Here is an 18,872-nt window from a genome sequence, read left to right as displayed (position 1 = left end):
TGTCTGCCCCACGGACTAAACCCCTCAAGGTCATTACCAACGTAAAACCGAAGAAAGGAGGCCAGGACTCTGGGAAGGCTCTAGCAAAAAGCTTCAGAATGAAGTTTAAACAAGTCTCCTTTCAAACTTGCAACATTAGCAGGGTGAGAGGTACGACTCACAACAGAACGCAGGAGGAAGTTACTAGAGACGCCTTCTATACAATGAGTCTACTTCCTGTACTTGGGTCTTTCACAGAAGATGTAGACATCAGCGCTTCTTTATGTTTCTTTAATCAGGGATGGTATAACTTTTGAGAGAATGAGGGGTGGGGGTTCAGTAAGAAAGGTCAATGGTGGGTTTTGGAGGTCAGGCGTACATATGAATTGTATTAAGACATGATGTAGAGGTGCACAGTGCACATTCTCTGTTGAAAATTAGACTCTTGAACAACACTGCCAAAGAGGGTGAGCTTGCAAAAACAGCTTCTCAATGCTATAAAAAAAATAAAAAATAAAAAAATAAAAAAAACACACCCTCCTAATAGTCATCTCAATTTGAAAAAAAAAAATCATGGATGTAAAATATATTTCTTGAACAACTTTCCCCTGCATTGTGTCATGGGTAACGTCCCTTATGTCAAGAACTACCTTTCTTATGCCAGTGACAACATTTTACCTTGGGTACACCCATAAGGCAGGAAGAATGCAATTGCAAGCAGCAGACACTCAAGTATAAGAGATGCTAATCAACACGCTTGCTCACTCACACTCGCTCATACTCCCTCTCTCACCTCAAGCAAGCTCCTTCTCACACACATTCTCACTTCAACTGTCACTTACTTACACTATCCTATTCTCACACCATCATAAAAATCTTTAGTCGATTATAAAAATAACCATAAAGAGCATAATAAATAACACAATGCATACACATTATAAAACTATAAAAACAGATAATGCATATTTAAAAACCTAAAATCATGCATAGTATTAAAAAAAGATCCAAGTAAACAGCAAAATTAGTCAGGTCTAGATCTCCTTGATCTCAAAGCTGCACATAGGAAACGTGAGACAGTAAATAAAATCTGTTCATTCAAGAGAAGCTGCAAATAAATAAGGGCAGTTCGGACTTGTGTAAAATTTAGTGCTTTAAAAAGCGGGAGGATAAACTGTTTCCGGGGCATACTGAAATATTTACAAAAGAGCACAAAATGTAGAGTGTCCTGTGGAGAGACACTGTCGCAGCCACAGGGGCCCACGGTTCCAAGACACCTATACAGGATTCGCAGGCAAAGGCCTGCCCCGCCCACAAAACCCACGCAGCATCACCTCGGACACTTAACAGCAACCGATCGTGGAGCAAGGGACCTTTCTTACTGCAGAAAACACCCTCAAGCTCATGAATAATACCCACTTTGGGGCACCCTTGAACCCATTTGGACCCATGCCCGCACCACATCTTTAAACAAGCCAGCGCCATCATCGCTCCCATACTATGCTGTACCATCAACAGCTCCATTGAAACCACCACCTTCCCAGACACCTGGAAACATGGAGATAAGCCCCCTCCTGAAGAAACTTTCTGCAGACCAAACGGAGCTGAAAAACTACAGACCAATCTCACTGCTCCCTTTTACGGCCAAGTTAATTGAAAAAGCTCACCAAGTTCATCGAAGCCAACTACATCCTCGACCCCTCCCAATCCGGATCCAGGAGCAACCACAGCACCAAAACCACACTCCTAGCAGCCATGGATAACATCCGCACCCTACTGGACTGCGGCGAGACAGCTGACGTCATCCTCCTTGACCTCTCTGCCGCTTTTAATACTATCTCCCACACCACCCTGTGCACCAGACTACATGACGCCGGCATCTGCGGCAAAGCCCTGGAGTGGATCCACTCCTTCCTCACCAACCCAGTCCAGAAAATCAGGCTCCCACCTTTCACCTCAAAGCCGACAGAAACCAGATGCGGAGTTGCCAGGGCTCCTCACTGAGCCCCATCCTCTTCAACATCTACATAACCCCGCTCACTGAGTTCGTCAGACACTGCGGGCTCAACATCATCTCATACGCCGACAACACAGCTCATTCTCTCCCTCACCGACGAAACATCAACAGCCAAAAAGAACTTTCACAACAGAATGAAAGCAGTCACCAACTGGATGAGAGACAGTTGCCTCAAGCTCAACTCGAACAGGACAGATCCTCATCCTGGGCCCCACCACTTCTGCCACGGACGACTCCTGGTGGCCCAATAGCCTCGGAACAGCCCAATCTCCGAATGACCACACTCACAAACTCGGCATCATATTCCAATTGATATGCACATCAACTAACACCCCGAGGTAAGAGAACGCTGTAAATTTTGCTAGAATGCTATTCCCTACCTTAAAGGTTTTAGAGCTGGTGGACCGGGGGACCCAGAACCATAACACAGGATTTGTAAAATTAACAGCAAGATCTATGCTATCCATAACAACAAACCTGTCCAGTAATAGCTGCAGACCCACTGTCGTGTGTGCCATAAGGACCTTGTCGTCAGCATACAAAAGCATGGATATCGAGCTCCTACCTACCCCAGACCTCGGCCTGTGCTGAAAGGAGGTCTTGCTCTAACCCACTGATGTAAAATGTAAACAGTAAAAGGGCAAGTACGCATCCCTGGTGTACTCCCCTAGTGTTGCTGAAATGCTCAGTGAGATCCACGCCCTTTGAGTACCTCACTGCCACTGTAGTACTGGCGTGCAAGTTTAATAAGAGGAGTACTATGTCTGGGTCCACGCCCATCGCAAGAAGCAGAGTCCACAGCTTCCTACGGTTGACCCTATCAAATGTGGACATAAGGTCCATAAACGCCAGATGAAGTGATCTAAGCTTCTGATGCCTTGCGTAACTTCATCTAAAGTGAAAACAACATCAGCTCTGCCCAGCATTAAAACATCATGTTCCTCATCACCATCTTCCAATCCAAAATTATATATCCCTTTGAAATGACCCACCCACTGCTGCTCCGAAATACGATGACATAGGGCCGGACCTGACGGTTCAGCAAAACAAGGCCTACTTATTACCTTCCAGAAAAGGAAACTATCTCTAGTTTCACTGGCTTGCACTAAGTCTTCCCATGCCCTCTTGTGTGAAGTAAGTTTATGATTCTTTAGGGCCTCCTTGCATACTTTCCGACAGTGGGCTACTTGCTCCCTATCTCTTGGGGACCTGTTTTAGGGTGAACTTCAGAAGACAGAGGGACTTAGAGCATTCTGGATAAAACCATTTGGGCTCCATCACTCTCAAGTCTTTCATTAGAACTGCTAGTAACGCTGTAATCTTCTCAGTGATGCATGCAAAGGCAGATGAAATTGCAGCCCCCAGGGACTTCAGGTCCACACAGGTCGATATTTCCGTCCAGCACTAAGTAAAAAGTTGCAGGGTGAAGCCCTCTGGCACCCTCTGCGACCATCTTAACCATCTGACCTGATCAGCGAGGTCGGCCCTGCCTTGAGCTGCACCCACTGGCCTGGCCCTACCCCTAACTCCACCAATAACAAGAGACAAAGGTTTATGGTCGCTAAAAGGACTATGGACAATGGCAAAGTCCACAATAAACAAAAATAAATGGTCAGAAACAAAAATAAAAAAATTAAAAGAAATTATAGACACAAACACCCTCTCCCTGTAAACGTGGGGGAGAATGTGGCTTAATTGAACTGACTAACTTATCCAAGGCGAAGATTAAAATAAGTGTCTCCCAAAAGATATAACTCTTTGCCCTCCTTTGTATGGACCATATGCAGCCCATCTAAAATTGCACATGTGGGCTTAGTGCAGCTCTGATTTCGCATTATAAAAATTGAATAACACTAATGATGTTGAGCCGGGGACATGCAACTTCAATGCCTGGAGTTGGTGTGAATTCCACCTAAGGTCTTTAAAATATCTATGTCCAAAGACACAGACTATCAATCCCCTGTTTGCCCCCCCCCCCCGACACAGACACTACTGCAGGAGAAAAATACGTTTTTCAACCTTCTAGGAAAAAGACATTTACTTCCCAGGTTTCCTGTAAATAGATGACATGGTGCAACCTCGCAAACTGCACCCAGTTATTGTCACAAAACTTAGCAGACAAGCCTGTAATGTTCCAGGACAACCACCTCAGATCATCCTGCTCACCAGATGGAATATCCAAAGGAACGGTTATAGGCAAAACAGATGGGGGGGGGGGGGTTGTCTCCTGAACAACAAGTCAGTCGCATGACTCAAAAGTGCTCAGAGGCGCAAATCTGTTCCGTAACAGGGGACTCTGGGACATCAGCAGGGCCAATAAAGGGCATGTGTGATAAGCCAACCCAGGTTGTATCGGGATCCACGGGGTCGATACACAATTTCCGGTTTGTAGAAAAAAACCTAGCGGAAAAGCCTGGACCTTGGTTGGTCTAGAGGAGCTAAGAGGGCCTTGAGTGGTTAAGACACACTTGCAGTAATCGGATTATTAAAGTTAACCACCACACAATCCCCCAGCCATCTCAGGGTGTCAGGGCGTCGCCATACCTAGGATAGGGTGGGAGCTAAACCAGTGTGTCATTTTATTCTTTAGCCCCCCCCCCCGAAAGATTCTGGAACGGGACTGTTTCCCCGATATTACCACATAGGGAGTTGTTTCTGGGAGCAAATTAATTACCATCCCTGGCCTTGAAGAAGGAAGATGGGTTACTGCAGGAGCACAGGGACCAGCTTGAGGAATTTGAGGCTAGGATGACATGCAGGGCAGTGGAAGGAGTTCCAGTCAACTGAGAAGTACAAAAAGCTGTCTCACTCGCAGTGGTGGCTACTACTCAGAGGTGGTGGGGTAGGGGAGTATTTAAAAAAAAAAAAAAAAAAAAAAAAAACACTTACCTTTTCCTTTGGGAGAGACGGTTCGTCTCTCCTTCGTCCTCTTCTCTTCCCCCACTACCAGAAGCACACAGGCTCCCAGACTCCCCTTAGCCAATCACAATGCTGCTGTCAACAGCATGACAGCGTCATCATGATTGGTCTGAGTGGCCTGGTTCGACGCTTAGACAGGGAGTGGGAGTCTGCCACTTTCTCCACAAGGCTGTACAATACAGCCAGGTGGAGAAATGCTAACTGCGCATGACCGTTTGGGATCCCAACACGGCCGGCCAAATGGTCAGGTGCATATACCACTCCTTCTCCAACCCTCCTCCAGCCCAGCCCAGACCCGCTCTAATCTGGCTCCCGGGAAAAAATAACATAATAACGCAACATTATCATTCTATTTTTCCTTTTTCTTCACTGCACAAAGCAGTGAGGTGACACTCCTCCGCCTTAGTGGAGGAGACGCCGCTACTCACTAGACTCACCATGTGGTCAAGCTGAGTCAGTACCAATAGACTCCCTCCCAGATAAAGGACCTCGGCCCCTGTGTGACGCTCCTGACATTTTCTGCAGATCCCTGAAGAGTGAAACTCACTCTTCAATAATAGCAAACCTTCAAATAATAGGGTATTTTATAGTATTCATATTAAGCTTGAGTTCCCACAGGTGAGCAATCAGAAGGTGATCAGTTTGAACACAAGACAGAGAGCAGTGTGACAGTGGCTCCGTCTCTAAAACCACGCTAAGTGCAATACGTTAGGAACAGCCATACGTCTCCGCTTACACATGGGGCTTACAGAGGGACTTACAAAGGGACTTCACTGTATACTTTCGCCCCTGAATATCTATCGCCAGAATATCAGCACTCAGCAGCCCCCCAAAAAACCCTCTTTAACAACCCCGCAAACCCGTAGAGGCTGAATCACACAGCTCTGAAGATGTAACTGAAGTAGCAGAACAGTCAGGAGCACGAGGAGGAGCAAGGGGGGTTGCTTCTATGGTTAGGGACAATCTCCTTGGTCACCACCCCTACAGCCCAAGACAAAAACCTCTCAATGGTCGTAATTTGGGCTAGTAGGAACCACATTTCTTTCCCCCATCCTTTAGGCCAACAGAACTAAAATATGGGGCTTACGTAGCAAAGCAACATACTGGTTCCAAAGGGAAATTACGTCCTGCCCAACTGATGCCCAATCTGTTCACAGTTATAGAAAGTCTGACAAAAGCATTCAATGGCCAGGTTAGCTGCCCTCAGTCAACAAGTCAAGGTTCCTCTTTGCACCTCGCTTCGCTAAGCCCTGCAAACCATGCAGGAAATGGGCATAGAGCAAATGCCATTCAGAGACCGAACACTCAAACATATTTACACAGACAACTCCGGGTGTACTAGTGCTCCAATAAGGGTTCACCAGATGCATTAGGTCTGTGGACATGAGGCAACTGTACCGTCACTGACCGCTACACTCAACTCATTCCTGATCCTACTGACTCACCCACACTCACTTTCACTTATTCATACACACACAATTCTCACTCACTTTCACCCTCGTTACTACTCGCAAACAACCTAACGCTTATCCTCACTGAAACCAATTCATTGTTAATCGCTATAACTACTCCCAAATACTATCGCTCATAGACAAACAGCTGAGTATTCTTCTTTTCTTTCTTTCCCCTTAATTTGCTTCCTTTGCTGGCAACTCCTCCATGGCAGTGGTCGGGCAGGAATCCAACACTGGACATCAGAACCAGCAGGGCATGATCTCAAAACAGAAGCCAGAGAAAGCCACAGGGCTAGGATTAAAAAGGGAAAGACTAACCTCGACCCATCTCCCAGTGAACGGACAGGACTGGAAGCACAGCCTTATCAAAAACTGGGACAATTGTGGTGTCCATGCTGCACCTTTTTTTACTCACTGGCCTTGCGGATGTACGCATGAGCACTCAAACATCTCCAATTAGTAGATCCGCTGCACTGGCTGAGGCATGCATAGTAGGTCTGTTAAATATGGACTGTGCCCGTGGGAGGGGACATAGATGACCTATGCTCCCGCAAAATGCAGACATTCACCTAGAGCGCTGTGTTTTAAGCAGCACTCTGTAGATGGATCAAGCCTCACCCTCTTCTTCCTACCATCAGGAGCCTAGAGCGGCAGAGTAGGCCGACCTGCATACTGGCAATAGCTGTGTTGCCCACACTCATTTAGAGGTGTTCATAAGGAGGCTCAAGCACTAGGTGGCAGCTCAGAGGCGGCCGAGCTGCACCCCGATGCACTTGTTGACAGGTCACCACTGTATGCAGTCGAAGTTGTTGCTTCATCCCTGTAATGTCTTTTTCGGCAGGTGGAAATAACATTTCCCCTAATAAAGTCAGGCTGGTTTGCTCTCTGTGCTTGCAAATCCCTCCACTTCACCCTTAACTATGGAGGTCAGATGTGCTAGGAAACATTACCTTTCCTTTTTTTTAATTCACTTTAAGTGTATGCAATTTAGTTTTTTCTACACGAAAATATTGGATTAAAACGTGCATAAAATGTATAATGGAAGAAAAAGATATTAATCAGGCAAATGTAAAGTGATATAATACTACCTGTTCAAGCAATTAAAACTTGAAGTTTAAACTTCGAATACGTGTAGTATTTATTATTAGACATTTGGGGCATAACTCCCAGAGAAGAAACCTCGTGGCAAGCATTATGTCTGCAACAAGGGATGTCCGTTTATAACACATCTACAAACAATGTTTAATCTAAGATGGCACCGCCCCTGTCCCGCTCATTGCTGTGTTGGTGGTGGGTCGCAGAGGCCGTGGGACCACAATTTAGTACGGTCTCTCATTGGTAATATGGTTGCCATGTGGTAGTCCCATTTTCTAGTGTGCAGCGCAAGGAAATCATTAAACATCTTTTAGGACTGGCATGGCAAATCTTGGCTCTGCAAAGTACTAAAACCTGATGTTCAAAGCATTTAACAGATTAGCAACAGTTACACTTTCAGAATCTCGGAACAGTCATTAGAGCCGCTAAGTCAACATGTGACTAGGATCACATAGAAAGTTTCTATATGGATCTTTGAAGTGCTCTTTTGTTCTTCCTGATGACTAGTCATGTGGGCTTCTAAAGTGTGTGGTTTGATAACCCATTTATCAGTAAACCACGTGAAGTACAGACCACGAGGAGCTTGAGCAGAAACACATTAACAAGAAAGATAACGGTCTATACCTACTAGGCCTCGCTCACCCATCTTTAAACAGACTCCGAAATGGAGGGAGCACATTAATATAGAAGGTGAGGAGTGGTCAATGCACTGCTTAATTTGAGCACATTATTTTTGGGGACTAGCACTTATATTTCCACACAGATATTTGCTGAGTGCAAGAGGGAAAAACACAATGATCGAAAATACGGAGGAAGAGAAGTCAGCAAACCAGTCACAAAGGGAGAAAGCAGGAACAGGCAAAGAACAAGCATTTACTGAAATATTTTTTTAATGCTTCTACAGATGACTCCGCTATTTTAATGTTGTGTGTTGGGGGGAAAAAAAAACCTGACAAAATCCTGGACCTCTGCAGTCAGAAAGAAATTTAATTGTAAGACAAACTGACTTTTGACCTCTGCCTCTCTGAGCAAATGTGCCAATAACAAGATTTAAAGGCCCCCTTCACTTTCTGACTAAACAGAACACTTGTTCTATGTTAACTGGCCAGAAGGGGGAAGTAAGTCCTAAAAATAGCTCCACCTGGTTAAATAGGACTTGCCATAGCAAGTGGGTGAGTAGAATTTGAGCCCTGCAATGATATTACAAACAAGGACCTTAAAACACAAGCTATTCCCAGCTGGAAAATAAACGTTCTAGCCAGGAAAATTATTAAAAATGCATTGAATGGTGGGAGGGGTTATTATTTTGGGTTGCCCACTAACCTAATGGGGACCCAAAGATGACCGAGGCGAAAGTGTTATTCTGAACATTTTGGTGGTGGTCCCATTGTCCTAGGATCACCACAGACTGAGTTATGGGCAAAAATGTAGTGAAAAAGAAAGCTTGCCAAGCATTATGCATCTAGTTTTCCTGAGTGCAGTGAACATTGTAGTATAGGCTCTCCTGCTGTGCCGGGAGAGCCGCTTTCGCTTTAAGGATTTCTGTTTCATGTAAAGCATTTACTAACTTCAAGTGTTTTAAGAGGAGAGCCACAAGAAATGACTCTGATTAGGTAACTGAACAATATGACCAGCGCTTCAATACTGTTGATCGAGTTCACACTTTTGTGCCTGTTCGCGCTGAGAGCACCACTGTCTGCCATGTGGCACATAGTGGGAGACACAATTTTTTTTATATAGATATAGTTCTATAGTTCACCCACGCTGAAGCATATCGGCAATCGTACAATGATCCATTTAACAGGGTCAGTCTGCAAGGCATGACAAACACAGCCTCAAGGCAGGACAAATGTAAAGCACTGACCATTGACATCAAGTAATTTTTGAAAAGCAAGCCCACAAACGAGTGAAAGTGATGGGCGTGAGGTGGGTATGGTGAAAAGACCACAATACTTACAAGTCAAAGCGTTTGCATGCTCAGCCTAAAAAGGGACAAGGAGTGTCTAGAAGTGGATTTTAGATTACCAGCCATTGTATTTGGCGCACAGACATTCAAATGCACTGGCCACCATGTCCTGAGCAGAGTTTCAGGAACCGATACTCGTTCCTTTATCAAATTAACCGCTGGATAAATGTTAATATCATACTCCTGTTAAGTTCTGCCCAATTAGCAGAGAAGGGAGTTGGGTGCAGGGGATCACATTGATTTACCCAGATGTACACAAAAGTAATGTCCAGGTTAACATACTGGTCTTTGCCATCTCTTTCGTACTGCTATCCATTTTAATAGTTTACACGCTAGGAAGAAACACTAAGGTCAACACTGTCATTCCTTGTCAACACTGTCATGCACTGGGCACCGTGCTCATGAATTCCAATGAGAACCCCTGACCACTGTCCCAGCTTAGTCCTTTCTCCTTCCCCAGGGGCACAAAGAGGAAAGATGAGGGCAGCTCCTGTGGCCCATATTCTTCACACCTCATTAAAGTGCCATGCTGGATCAGAACATGTTGGACACAACCCCCACGGCACTCAAATCATCCCCCCCCCGCTTTCTGTTCCCACAAGGTAGATGAGTGTTTGCTCTAACCTTGCTTCCTCGCAGACCTCCTGACCAAACAGATGTTGCACTCAAACCTGTAATCATTGCTGGGAGTTTTTAATAAATAACTCACCAATGCATGGCATTTCAAAATATCCTGCGGAAGTAAGAGAAGGTGGAAAAATAGTGACACCACAGGTGTTAATTTTTGTTGTTGTTTAATAACCGAGGTCTTACAACCACCAGCCACATCCATCTCATAGAATCATGACGTTGGTAATGCAGTCCAGTGTCACGAGCCTACACGTACCCACTTATTGTGAAACACATGTCACAAAGACTACAAAATACAGGGAGCAGAAGGCACATTTATATTGCAGAGGTCACTGCACTGGCCCACATGCGAATACCATCCAATCACTGGACAAAAAGTGATCACGAAAACAGCATACCAGGAAAGTGACCCTATTAGAGAGCCCACAGTAAGTACCAGGTGGAAGTACTGCACGCCAACGCGAATTCCAGTTGTGGCCAGCGTCTTAATGAACCTTCTAATAGAAGACATCTCTTCTGGTATTTACTTTATGTTCAGTGATGATCCTTAAGTAATCTTTCGCATATAGCAAGACTCCATGCTATAATCCATAGAAAACAAAGGACTAGAAAAACTCAATTATGATTCGGCTCAAGTCATTAACATGCAGCAGGAGCTCATCATGGGATTATGCACAGCAACAGAACACATTTAGAAAGTATATACACAGAATTAAATGGCTTCATTTCAGATGAATTATTAAACTATATTAGAGGAGGGTGTGCTCAATACACAGAGGTCTGTGCAAAAACTAAACCAGTTTATAACTGCATTATGAACTACCACTGCATAAATGTAAAACCAGTGTGCATGTAGTGCACCTTGCACTTCACAAAATAAAAGTATTTCTTATTTGTTAGTTTAAAAATGTGAGTTGGAAATGTCCCTTTTTGCAGGGTTATCCCCAAACCTTTCTCCTTCTTCCTCCTATTTTTTCTGATTTGTTTTTGCTGGTTTATTGTCTCTGCACACTTTACCGCTGCAGATCAGTGCTAATCTGGAAGTGCTCCCTATGTAAATTGTGTTGCTGATGTTTATCCATGATTGGCATATTTGATTTATTCATATGTCCCTAGTGAAGTGCACTTGGAGTCCCCAGGGCCTGTAAATCAAATGCTACTAGTGGGCGTGCAGCAGTGATTGTGCCACCCACATGAGTAGCCCAGTAAACATGTCCCAGACCTGCCACTTCAGTGTTTGTGTGTGCACTTTTAAACTGCCAATTCGACCTGGCAAATGTACCCACTTGCCAGGCCCAAACCTTCCCTTTCTGTACATTTAAGGCACCCCTTAGGTAGCCCCATGGGGTGGGTGCAGTGTATGTTAAAGGTAAGGCATGTACTGATGTGTTTTACATGTCCTGACAGTGAAATACTGCCAAATTTGGTTTTCACTGTTGTAAGGCCTATCTGTCTCACAGGTTAACATGGGGACTGCCTTTCAATATATATTAAGTGCAGTCTCCCATTGGGAGCAGAAAGAGATATGTATTTGGGGTCTCTGAACTCACAATATAAAAACACATCTTTTGATAAAGTTGTTTTTTTAGATTTACGTTTTTTAAAAAAGTGAGCATGTTCTTGCTTCATCATTCTGTGCCTCTGCTTACTTGTGTATTCCACGTCTGGATCAGACTGTTTGTGAATCCCCACTAGATAGTGACACAAAGGGAACTGGGCTATAGTCTGCGTATTCTGATGGGCCACATGGGATAGAGTGGAAGGAGGAGTGGTCACTTACACCTGAACGGGCTGTGCCTGCCCTCACACAATGCAGTCTCCAACCCCTTGGTGTATGTCAGGGGCCAGGCCTCGGCAAGGCAGGATTGTGTCAACAACAGATACTTTAATTTGAGGTTTGCCAACTTCAAAGGCAGAATTGGGTATAAGTAGTAGACCCAAAACCCCAGACTTTGAGAACACTTCTGGATCAAGAGGAACCTCTGCCAAAGAGAAGAGCTGAAGAGCTGGAGGAGGAGTACTGCCCCTTTGCTGTTTGTGCTTTGCTGACTTGGCCTGCAGTTGCTGCTTTGGTCTTTAAGAGGACAAATACTGGACTTTGCTGTGTATCCTGCTTCTGAAGTTTCTCCAAGGGCTTGGAGTAGAGCTTGCCTCCTGTTGGAAGTCTCAGGGATATCATAGACTTCAGCTTCTGAACTCTGAACTACAGCACTGGAAACTGTGTGTTTTGTGCTGCAACAGAAGAAAAACCACAGCGAAACCGTCAACAACATCGCTGACTGCACCATGACCCGACGATGCCACACTGAGCCATGCCCCACATTGCACTGAAACCCTGGTCTCACCGCCGGGGCCACCTGACAGTCACCGAGCCACTGCTTGCACCGTGAGCTGTGGACCCTGCATCGCCTTGCTCACACCGCAACCTTGGCATCCCCGTCAACGCTTCACGCTGACACCGCTGCCTGTGGACACCACTTGAAGCGACTCCAGCATCGTCCCTTGTCTGCACCGCGACTTGTGGGTGCAGCTCGGAGCCCGCCCGCGCTGCTGCCTTGGGCCTACCGACGACAGCGCTTCAGCAACAACGACGATGCTGCCTGCACGTGACATGGAGACACCGCACATCGCACTGCAGCACTGGTGCCGCTGGACACTGTCACCAAGACGCTGCCTGAACTGTGGGCACCGCAAGTCACATCGTCCTGCTTCGCACCGCAGCCCTGACACCATCCACGCCAGCACTCCTGACTTTGTCATCAGCCCGGAGTTCAATCTGCAACGCATGCGACTTCAAGGGCCCAAAGACCCCCAGATCAAACTCTGGAACCGACACCAGCAACGCCGCACTCAGGATCTCATCGCGAGGATCACAACGCCCTACATTTCCAAGGTACTGTTTGCGGGTCTTCCCGACACCGGAGCTGGCATACGCTGCGGTGGCTAGCCTGAATTGTTGGATTTGTTGATCACGACACCATGATATCCCCAGACGGCACTATATACTTCAAGGAAATGTATTTTTAAGTTAATTCTTGCAAAATTCATATCTTTATTACCATATGTTGGATTTTTCTTGTTTTGGTCTTGTTTTATACAAATAAATATTGGCTTTTTTCTAAAACTGGTGTGATGTCCTTTTGCAGTGTTTTCACTATATTACTGTGTGTTAAGTGCAAATGCTTTACACATTGCTTCTGAGATAAGCCTGACTGCTCATGCCAAGCTAAGTGGGTGAGCAGGGGTTATCTGAGCTGGGTATCTCCTTTATCCTGACTAGAGTGAGGGTCCCTACATGAACAGGGTGCAAACCAACTGCCAACTAGAGACCCATTTCTAACAATGTGCAAGGATTCTTGAGTTGGCTGTGACCAGAGAGGACCACCGATAACCTTCACATACCAGGTAAAGTTAAGGGTAAGTAAAAAAGATCTTGCCGTGACCAGATTTTCAACAGCCATGGCTTCATAGTCAACATGTGCACACTCGATTCTTGAGCCCACAAGCAATACAAACCATTTATCTCAATACAGCATCTCTAAAAATCACCAACAATAGACATTCCAGAATGTTGATTTAGTCCATGTCAGCTGTGGTTTGAGATGTATTGTGACACCATTCATCTGCTGTCCCCTTTAATTGTCTTTTCTATTTTCACTTTTTCAGTTAGCCCAAGAGTATTCTTTGGTGCCCAAAGTTTTGGTTCACCACTGTGAGGGAATAGTGGTAAGTATTAATGTGATCTAGTAAAAATGAGCACCTGTCCCCCACTCAAATGTACCTATTCTGGTGGGGTTCACTACATACAAAGACAACACTAAAGACTAGTGGGAGGGTTCCTTCCCACTCTGGGACCATGGCTGACTAGCCTGGTCTCTGACCATTCCAATGCATAAATTTTTTCCCTCACCGTCCATCTGTCCATTGATAGTGGAGATAAGAAGAGTAGCCTATCAAAATGGAAAACCTTCACAGTACTAAGGAGGAAGCATTCTCAGGGTAGGTGTGTAAACTGTTCAAGCTCTAGAGTGTGGCCAGGTTGTAAAACTGAATGTCTCCTCTCAAAGTTAGAGTTAAAATGCAGAGCTGGCAGAGAAGAAAAAGAACATCAGCCCAGTTAGGATTTCTTTTAGCATCCTCCCAAGTTCAGTTCTTTGTTTGAAAATGGGGACAGACCCTCATAACAGGGTAAAAAGTGGTCACTGTTAATTAAATAAATGTGCCCATTGTTTAAAAAAATGTGATTGACATACACCCTGTTGCAACTACTAAAGGCCACAGAATAGTCATGTGTGTGTGCTTGTCGACAAAAATAAAATCACATGAAAAAACAAATTTATTTTCTACATTATGCAACAACTACAAAATAAGCATTGGCAAAGCCAACAGGTTTTGCCTTTGCCTATGCAAGACCTATTGGATTTGCCAACGTGTTTTAGCCATGTTGTACACCAGCATGGTTAAATGTTAGCAGCATAGAGATGAGTGGGGTGGAGTGTCGTAGTGTGGAATGGCGGAGAGTGGAATAAAGTGTTGTAAATTGAAGTGGCGGAGTGTGTTGTGTATTGGAATGGCATAGTGAGAAGTCGTGTAGAGTGGCATACACTAGAGTGGTATAGAGTGGATTGGACTGGTGTAGAGTGCATTGGCCTAGACTGTTGCAGAGTATAGAGGCATAGAGTGCAGTGGCATTGAATTCAGTGGCATACATTGCAGCGCTGTGGAGTGGCGCACAGTGGAGTGACGCAGAGCCAGTGGCATAGAGTACAGTGGCGTAGAGTTGAGCAATGCAAAGGGCAGTGTTACACTACAGTCAAGTAGCAGAAAGTTCAGCGGTGTAGAGTGGTGCAGAGCAGTATAGTATAGAGTGGTACAGAGTAGAGTATAGTGTCATACAGTGCAGTGGTGTAGGGTGGAAGAGCTCAGAGTGCCCTTTAAAGACCGAGCCTGGCATTTGAACTAGGTCTTTGAATGCATAGCAAATGTAAGGAGATAAGAACAAGATTTACAGCCATGTTTACAGAAAGGGAGAACTTGGAAGGATTCTGTGAATAAAGTTTTGGCAAGGGAAGGACCAAACTCAAGTTGGCCAGCCTAAAACAAATAAAGACATCAAACGGAAAGCAAGACAATGTGAGTTACAAACCACAAAGCCAATGGCAAGCAGCGGGCAGAACGCATTCCTAGGTCAACTTTGTCAATGTCCCCAGGATGTCTTTAGCAAACCAGACAGCTCTGCTGTCTGTCAGGCTGCGACCTAAACACAAAAAACTGTCAAACTGTTTCAAGAAAGTTAGGGTGAAAAGTGAATTGAGAGGGCCGGGCAGCTGAGCAAACATTTTGAAGAGGAGATCAGGCCTCATTCTTGGGCTCTGCAAGCACGAATATTGGGCACTGGTGTCGGCAGGGAGGGGAATCAAGGAGAATGGTCCAAGCAGGTGGCAGAATTTAAACACCAAGAGTGAGAACGCTTGGACACCAGGATAACTCTGCAAACAAGGAGGCTGGCCATGAGAACTAGGCCAAAATTGAGGCTCCCGATCCCCCCCTCCATCCCCCCCCCCACTACAATTCCAGATGGAGATCAAGAGGGCAGAGAAGTTGTCACAAAAGAGGAGATCCGAATCTTTGCAGGGAGCTGATTGATCATGCCTACATCAGGAATCTAGTAGCCAAAGAGAGAGGGAACCATAGAGAACAGGTTTAACAGAAGCATATACTCTCCACTGCTCAAAGATCTGTAGCACTAGAGGACCACAGGATAGAAAGATTTCTGTGACTATGGAGATGACTGCGGGTCACTCTTTAGAAACATCTGCATCATGGGTCTGCGACTGAAATACTATTTATCTTCTTCTGCCTTAAAATCAAGAGTGTCAAAGAAAGACTGGGAAATTCAAGGAGAGACCATCTCTCCTCTCCCTTCCCACACAGACATATTTGATAGCATACTGACAGCCTAGAAAAGGAGATCAGAGGGCAAAGAGGTTTGAAAGAATTAATGGAAAGATTTCCTCTGAGAGATGGCTCAGAGGGAAGGTTAACATACAGGAATCTAAATGCAGAGCTGGGCGGAGGAGAAAATAACTATATAATCTGCATCCAATTCTAAAACAGCAAACGAGAGAACCTGAGGCGTACAGAAGCCGAATAGGTTAACTGGAAAGTGTACATACAAAGCTTCAGCACCCATCCTCACTCCCTCCTAACCCCTCACCCCAAAACCAGGAAAATATCACTAGTTCTCGTAGGACTCAATGTGGTTTTGATTTTTGTTCATTGAAGGTTTTCTTTATTGGCATAGGGCCACCATCTATTGAGACTCACATGGCCCCCATCTAGCGGCTCAACCCCCATAGTTTATTAATAGCATTGACAAAGGCACATAGTAAAGCGCGTGCAAATTTTACAGCAGGAAATTTACCTTGCATTAAGAAACTTCTTACAGTTTCAGCTCAAAGATTTTAGATCAGTGGTTCCCAACCTTTTCACTTCTGTGGACCCCCACTTTATCATCACCGGAACCCGGGGACCCCCACTAAATCATTATTGGAATCCAGGGACCCCCACTGAGTCATTTCTAAAAGCTGTGGAACTAATCTGCTAATATTATTTAACTTTCTAAGCAGTCGCGGACCCCCTGAGGTGGGTTCGCGGATCGCCAGGGGTCCCCGGACCACAGGTTGGGAACCACTGTTTTAGATCACAATCACAGGAAAGTAGGTGATAGAGTTCGGTAACAATGGGCAGCATTTGGGTGAATGTACTTTTGTTTGCTACCTGAACCGCCATTGTCCCCTTTTCAAACACATGCCTGCTGCAGAGACTGGACATGACTTACATGAAGTGGCGCAGATTACAATAATCGGCGTTTCCAGGATGTGTGAGGAGTCTCAGGGGTGAGATGTGGGAAGGTGAACTACTGATAAAGGGACACACGCACGTTTTGAAATTTGAGTAAGAGAGAGATGGAGGCTGGGAATGCACTTGCCACTTTAGCACAGCTAAGTGCCCAAAACCAAAATGTTCTTGGTATTACAATCCACTGAGACTAAATATGATTGGGACTGTGTAAAAGCAATTAAGAAAAATCAGAGTGGTAGCATATCCAGCTTGGTGCATTATGGGAAATGAAGTCTGTTTGTAATCATGAATGAATTGAAGGAGGAGTAAAAACATATTTAAACAATGGTTGGCATGTGTCCAGTAATTACCGGCATCTGAAGAAGGCACTTCGCCAAAACACGTCATGCTGGGGTGAGGAAGTGGAATCCAAGAGTGCCCCTGACTCTGTAGTGGAGCTGCTTGGTTTGGACATTAATTACGTGCAGTGCTGCTTGCACGAAGGAGGCGCCCACCTGATAGAGTTCGGTAACAATGAGCATCATTTGGGTGAATATATCAAACCAAAACCCTTTCAGGGATAGAGCGACGCATAAATTATGCAAAAAAACAAAGGAGAACTCTGGGAAGTTCCCAATTTTAGGTGGAGAGCTGCTCTAGTAAGGAGCACCCTGCAACACCAGCGACACTCTAGATTTGCTCACCTCAAATGTCTGCTTATCTAGCAAAGTCTTTAAGCATAGGATTAGCACAGTGCTATCCTCGCCGAGCTAGATAGTGACAAAGTCTTTTGCCATTTGTACAGCAAAATCTTTAAGCATAGGATTGACATAGTGTCATCCTTGCCGAGCTGTAAAATGACAAAAGCCATTTACCACTCCAGGCACAGTATTACAGCTTTGGACTGGTCAAATACCATCCAAGCCAACCTGGAATGAGTAAAGCAACCCCTGACACGTGTTTCGCTCTCATTAGAGCTCTTCAGAGGAGTATAGCTTTGTCCAGACACAAGGGAGCACCCAGTATAAGTCAAACCAAAACCCTTTCAGGGATAGAGCGACGCATAAATTATGCAAAAAAACAAAGGAGAACTCTGGGAAGTTCCCAATTTTAGGTGGAGAGCTGCTCTAGTAAGGAGCACCCTGCAACACCAGCGACACTCTAGATTTGCTCACCTCAAATGTCTGCTTATCTAGCAAAGTCTTTAAGCATAGGATTAGCACAGTGCATATATATATATATATATATATATATATATATATATATATATATATATATATATATATATATATATATATATATATATATATATATATATATATATATATATATATAAAATGCTCATTGTACAACTTCCTGTACCTTCCAATAACATCACCGGATGGGATACCCAGCCAGCTACAACAAGGTGCTCGGTTAAGGGTCCAATAAGCAATGGAAAGGCTATTTTTCCAGCCTCTGGGAACGAGACTTTACCAAAATATTGAAACTCATTCAACTAAATGAAGTGAGTATGGGAACAGAGTTCTCATTCATTTCAAGCTCTGCATGCTGCAAATTAATCACCTCAGATGATGCGGAAGAACAAAGCGATAGCCAAAGAGACAGAGCAGGTGAGAGCTGCATAGATGCAGCACCAGATCACAATTAGTATAAACACACCAGAGTCGGTGACAAATAATGATATCTCCCCAAAGAAATTCTCCTACTGCATTATTTGCTGGTGGTACTGCTAATCTACAGGTGGAGTGCAGTGGGTCAGCGTGAAGAGGGAGAAGAATGAAGATGAACAGAGAAAAGGGAAGGAATAGTTGAAAACGTTTATGTGCAGTCACAAGACAGACCAGAGTAACGATGGTCTGCAGTCAATAGGCTGCTTCTGTATATACATTTGTAATTTTGCATGATCTCATTTGAAGTCTGCCATTCAACAATGGTTGGATATATCCCGTGGGCATTCTGTTGCTCAGGA

At 44.8% G+C, this 18,872-nt stretch overlaps 1 protein-coding gene across 1 annotated transcript in view; it reads right to left on the bottom strand.

The window, feature by feature from the left end:
• The window catches only part of ADAM10 (ADAM metallopeptidase domain 10), a 450,369-nt gene that overhangs the window by 343,564 nt on the left and 87,933 nt on the right, over nucleotides 1-18,872 (bottom strand). The gene's annotated exons all lie outside the window — the stretch shown is intronic.

Source organism: Pleurodeles waltl, chromosome 3_1 (assembly GCF_031143425.1).
Source record: "Pleurodeles waltl isolate 20211129_DDA chromosome 3_1, aPleWal1.hap1.20221129, whole genome shotgun sequence".
Lineage (NCBI taxonomy): Eukaryota > Metazoa > Chordata > Amphibia > Caudata > Salamandridae > Pleurodeles > Pleurodeles waltl.
Note: the sequence above shows the minus strand (reverse complement) of the source record. Positions and strands in the feature narration are given on the sequence as shown.